Raw genomic sequence first — 6,135 nt, forward strand, 5'->3', positions numbered from 1 at the left:
AGAGGTGTGTGGCTACTTTGAGACACCAGTTAGTCCTCTCACTCAAACCCTTGTCATTGTTTTATCTTATGTTGCACCATTTCCTACATTTTTCAGGAATAGTCTTGTCATGTTACTGAATGTATCCAGAGTATTTTCAGATATCGTTATCAACAAATGCGGCAAAAAATACAGTAATTGTAAAATGCACATTAAAGTGTAGTATCTGAACAATTTATAATTTTGGCTGAGGTTTGCAAATGGTGTGTTAGATGAACTTTACTCTGCTTTGCTGAAACATCTGGAAAGCATTACTATAGGGGCCCCCTGAAACAGAGGACACTTGGATATGTGGAGGCCAGGAATTGGTCTATCCAAAACAACGATCTTATGTTACATAGGATATATACCAGGTTTTGAACAAAGGACGGGGAGAATAATCATGTTTCAGATTGGGTTAGTTGTTCTCCAGATTCTGCAGAAATCTGTAAATTGATGCTGAAATCCTTGATATAATAAAAGTTATAATCAAGTACAGTGTCAGCGGATTCCTTGTCAACACAGCATATCAGCATTGTTGTCTCGACACCACAGAAATTGGCGACGAGGATTTTGGGACGTGTTGCGTCTATTTCAGCGTTGCATCATGGGCTCCGAGCTGACTCTCGCGCCAGAGTCCGGCAGATAAGGGTGAGCTTTCTCACAACTTTGGCGCTGGTCAGTTCGTGTGACTGTGTGTGCGTTGGGGGGACGCACCGTGAAGAATCTGTGTGTGCCATGCTGTTATTGCTGTGTGATAAGATTCCGTTCAAAATTTCTACATTTGTTTGCGTTGGAAACAACGCAAACGGGGGAGTATGTATATAATACAAGATCTAAGGAAAAAAGGAATTGATAACACTGGGCCCAGGGAAATTTGGCTTGAATAAAATTAAAGGGAAAAGGAATAAAATTACGGAATAGAATGGAAAAGGAACTAAGGAAAAATGTATACTGTTAGGACGTCGCTGTTCTACGGAAGCCCTCAAACGAGGCGATCATTAGATGGGCCACAAATCCTGTGAAGTCACTAGGTGGATTTTCGGGTCAGTTCAAGGAACTGGAGATTATAGAATACACATTCAATTGTATGTTACCTCTCGGTATATAGTTGACGAGGTATATGTCCGAAGTAGCCTCTCATTGAGTATCTGCAACTCAAGGTAGCAAAAATGTAGGAAGGAAAAAGGAGAAAAAGGAGCGACGGAAGCATGCTTTAGATATTGTATGAATGGATGCATTCTTGTTGATTATGTGTGTGTGTGTGTGTGTGTGTGTGTGTGTGTGTGTGTGTGATAGAGAGAGAGAGAGAGAGAGCGAGAGAGAGAGAGGATTCGTTTTCAAAGTTGTTAAAATCTATGAGCCCCCGGGAGGACGTTATGATTGTATAGAGAGGATTTGTAGTGGATAAGAAAATAACTATAAATCTACAGATTAGAGTAAAATAAGTGCAGAAAGGAGAGAAAATAGACTATAGTTACGTTAAGAAACTTCGAAGTAGGATTTGTGTTCTATGTTTTGTGTTGGTTTGTGCGTTTTGTTCAGTGTTACTGTTTGTCTGTGTTGGAAAAAACGGAGGGACAGCTGGTCTGTCTGCTGTGGGATTTTATGAGTTTAGAGTTGCGCAAAGCGAATGTGCCACTCCCCTGCCTGCACTGAGCTGCTGTGACATGCAGACTTAGAGCTGAAAAAATAAGAAAGGGGGAGACTTACACACAAATAAAGTATTCTGTTTGTTAAGTGGCTGTTGCTTAACTATGAAACTATTTGATTGAGATCCATTGAATTTATAAATGAGAGCTATGTTGACGGATTTAAAATAAAATGTTATTGCGCTATTTATAATATTCCTGAGTTAAGCTGCTTGCTTATTTCGTAGCGCGAATGTGAACATAGGTATGCATAAAATACTAAATTGTTGTCTGTTTCTTTTGTTCTCCTGTGATGTGAGAGATGAGAAGGAGGAGACAGAGAGAGAGGAGGTGCTGACCAGTGCGACACGCGATAGCGTGTGCTGCCCCGGATCCAGTCCAATTAAGGCCAGTACTGTTCTATCCACAAACTTACTTTCCCTTACAGGATATACAGTGGGGAAAAAAAGTATTTAGTCAGCCACCAATTGTGCAAGTTCTCCCACTTAAAAAGTAATTTTCATCATAGGTACACGTCAACTATGACAGACAAAATGAGAAAGAAAAATCCAGAAAATCACATTTTAGGATTTTTAATGAATTTATTTGCAAATTATGGTGGAAAATAAGTATTTGGTCACCTACAAACAAGCAAGATTTCTGGCTCTCACAGACCTGTAACTTCTTCTTTAAGAGGCTCCTCTGTCCTCCACTCGTTACCTGTATTAATGGCACCTGTTTGAACTTATCAGTATAAAAGACACCTGTCCACAACCTCAAACAGTCACACTCCAAACTCCACTATGGCCAAGACCAAAGAGCTGTCAAAGGACACCAGAAACAAAATTGTAGACCTGCACCAGGCTGGGAAGACTGAATCTGCAATAGGTAAGCAGCTTGGTTTGAAGAAATCAACTGTGGGAACAATTATTAGGAAATGGAAGACATACAAGACCACTGATAATCTCCCTCGATCTGGGGCTCCACGCAAGTACTCACCCCGTGGGGTCAAAATGATCACAAGAACGGTGAGCAAAAATCCCAGAACCACACGGGGAGACCTAGTGAATGACCTGCAGAGAGCTGGGACCAAAGTAACAAAGCCTACCATCAGTAACACACTACGCCGCCAGGGACTCAAATCCTGCAGTGCCAGACGTGTCCCCCTGCTTAAGCCAGTACATGTCCAGGCCCGTCTGAAGTTTGCTAGAGTGCATTTGGATGATCCAGAAGAGGATTGGGAGAATGTCATATGGTCAGATGAAACCAAAATAGAACTTTTTGGTAAAAACTCAACTCAGTCGTGTTTGGAGGACAAAGAATGCTGAGTTGCATCCAAAGAACACCATACCTACTGTGAAGCTTGGGGGTGGAAAACGTCATGCTTTGGGGCTGTTTTTCTGCAAAGGGACCAGGACGACTGATCCGTGTAAAGGAAAGAATGAATGGGGCCATGTATCGTGAGATTTTGAGTGAAAACCTCCTTCCATCAGCAAGGGCATTGAAGATGAAACGTGGCTGGGTCTTTCAGCATGACAATGATCCCAAACACACCGTCCGGGCAACGAAGGAGTGGCTTCGTAAGAAGCATTTCAAGGTCCTGGTGTGGCCTAGCCAGTCTCCAGATCTCAATCCCATAGAAAATCTTTGGAGGGAGTTGAAAGTCCATGTTGCCCAGCGACAGCCCCAAAACATCACTGCTCTAGAGGAGATCTGCATGGAGGAATGGGCCAAAATACCAGCAACAGTGTGTGAAAACCTTGTGAAGACTTACAGAAAACGTTTGACCTGTGTCATTGCCAACAAAGGGTATATAACAAAGTATTGAGAAACTTTTGTTATTGACCAAATACTTATTTTCCACCATAATTTGCAAATAAATTCATTAAAAATCCTACAATGTGATTTTCTGGATTTTTTCCCCCATTTTGTCTGTCATAGTTGACGTGTACCTATGATGAAAATTACAGGCCTCTCTCATCTTTTTAAGTGGGAGAACTTGCACAATTGGTGGCTGACTAAATACTTTTTTCCCCCACTGTAATAGATACATTGTGTATGCATAGAATATTTCATGTTGTGGCCATTTGACAGGGACTTGGCAACAGACTGATCAATTGATGTAATTGAGAATTGCACATTCTTTTTTGTGCATGGGTTGTTTTGATTAGAGTTGTGTTGGAAATCCAGCACTGAGATTATTCTGTAAAATTAAAGTGATTGGGTGCTTACTAAGCAATTGGTTTGTGGGTGCTGTAGTGTTGCTGGATTACAGCTCTTTCTTTTTTGATTGCTCTGAAGTTTACTAGTTTCCTTTACTTTTCCTGATCGGATGTGGTAAGATTGCCACTAATCAATAATTTGATTAGTGGCAAAAAAATTAAATACAAATAAAAAATAAAAATAGGAGGGAATGATAAGCTACATAGCTTAAAGTATTTTTTGGTTTACAAATTAATTAGTTTAAAATAACAATAATAAAATAATTCACAATAAATGAATATAAAAGAGTTGTTACAATGGGGAAAAAGGACATCAAAACTATGAAAGTAATTACTCCTGTTGATGTAGTACAAAATAGTAACCCTTTAGTTAATGGTATTGCAAGGTTATCTGGAAAATGGAATAAACGTTGGCCTGACATTGAACAATCATGGCCAGTGGAAGGGACTCTTAACCCAGACGTAATTAAAATAATGCAAGTGCTTGTGTCCACATATAAGGAAGATCAAAAGAAGAAAAAAAAAAAAAAAGGGGAACAGCGTAAAGAAAAGAGACAGAGAGCTGGGTGTTCTTAAGTTGTTTGAAAATGAGGGACAAAAACTGATAAAAGATACAAAAGATAAAAGAGACAGAGGTATAGAGAAAATGGCAAAAGAGGCGAAGGTAACAGAAAAACTAATGGCAGAAGTCAATACACCTTTCTCACATAAGGATTCAGCAAAAAGGCCCCCACCTTACGAGGAAGATGTAGAGTTTAAGGACGTCTATCCTCAGCTTCCAATGATCATTCAGGAGGGTGATTATTGCATCAGAGATGAAGATGAACGAATAATAGAGAGAGGACAAGCAGAAACGACCATAAAGATGAATCCGAACTCCAAAAGTAAGAAGAAAACGACATGTCTGGAGTGAGGTTCAGGAGAATGGAATTTGAAGATGATGATGATGATGATCAGAGTGATTCAGAAGAGATCATGGGTGGATATGACCCTGTGATCAGACAGAGGTTGGCCAGAGCGGAAAGAAGGGGTGATGGAAGTTGGAAGAAGAAGGATACAAGAGATCCGAGTTCTGATGAAAGTGAAGATGGAGACAGCGATGAAAATTTCGAGATTAAAGGTGCTTCATGTTCAAGAGGATTTTATCCTACAATGACTAGCACAGAATAAATAGAAAGAGATATGGATCGATGCATATCATGCTTGGATAACGCGAATAATTTAGAAGAAGTAAGAGAATTAGAAGAACAACTCAAGAAGTTGAAGATAGAAGGAAAAACTGCTGAAAAAAGAATCCCAAAAATTGGAGAGGAGGTATACATTGCGGCCAAGAAAAGGGAGCACAAGTAAGAAGATGATGCCAGTGATAATTCGAGGACAGAACCTGGAGTATAAGCCTTTGCAGAATACCGATATGTCAGATATACTTGAGAAGCTGCCTACTCTTCAAGATGGAGCATATCTTTGGATTTCTAAATTGGAAGAAATTACGGTGGGAACACAGTCTGCCATAGGAGACATTAAGAGACTTTTGGCTAATCTCCTTGGGATTCCAGGTATGGAAGACATTTTTCAGAGAGCTGGACTTAATCGATATGTGGGGACTGCAGTGAATGATCCTGAGTTGTTAGCTGCAAGTAGAAATCGGCTGTGGAGAGCACTGAAAGTTAAGTTTCCAACAAATGTGCATCCTGACAACATTCTGATTGACCCACTAGGACAACAAGAAAATCCGAGAGCCTATGTGTCAAGAGCTCATCAACTGTGGAGAAATATTACTGGAAATGATCCAGATGTGAGTCAAATTGAGCAGTCAATTTTGCGAGCTAAACTACAGATGGGGCTGCCATCACCAGTAAGGAGCAAACTGGCATAGGTGGTTGGACTTGGAAGCATGGAAAAAGGTATCTATACAGATCATATAGCCCATCAAGTGGATCTGTACCGGGAAAAAGGAACACAACCAGAAAGAACAGGACCAAGAAACTCTCAGAAAACTCAATCAAATACAACTGGTGGAGAATAAGAAGAAGGAGACGAAACAGGCTTTGGTTATGCAGAATCAGTGTTCATCAAATCAACAATCACTACCACAGCTTCAACCGAACCAGGTCCAACCGCAATTGTACCAGCCACCACTAGTGGGACCAGTTGTTTCATATCCACAGCCAGTTTCTGGACAGACACAGAATTGGAGAGGAAGAGGACGAGAAGGCTTAGGAAGAGGAAGAGGAGGAAGATTTAAGCCATACTTCCAGCAATCT

The sequence above is a fragment of the Coregonus clupeaformis genome, unplaced genomic scaffold, assembly GCF_020615455.1.
Source record: "Coregonus clupeaformis isolate EN_2021a unplaced genomic scaffold, ASM2061545v1 scaf1966, whole genome shotgun sequence".
Lineage (NCBI taxonomy): Eukaryota > Metazoa > Chordata > Actinopteri > Salmoniformes > Salmonidae > Coregonus > Coregonus clupeaformis.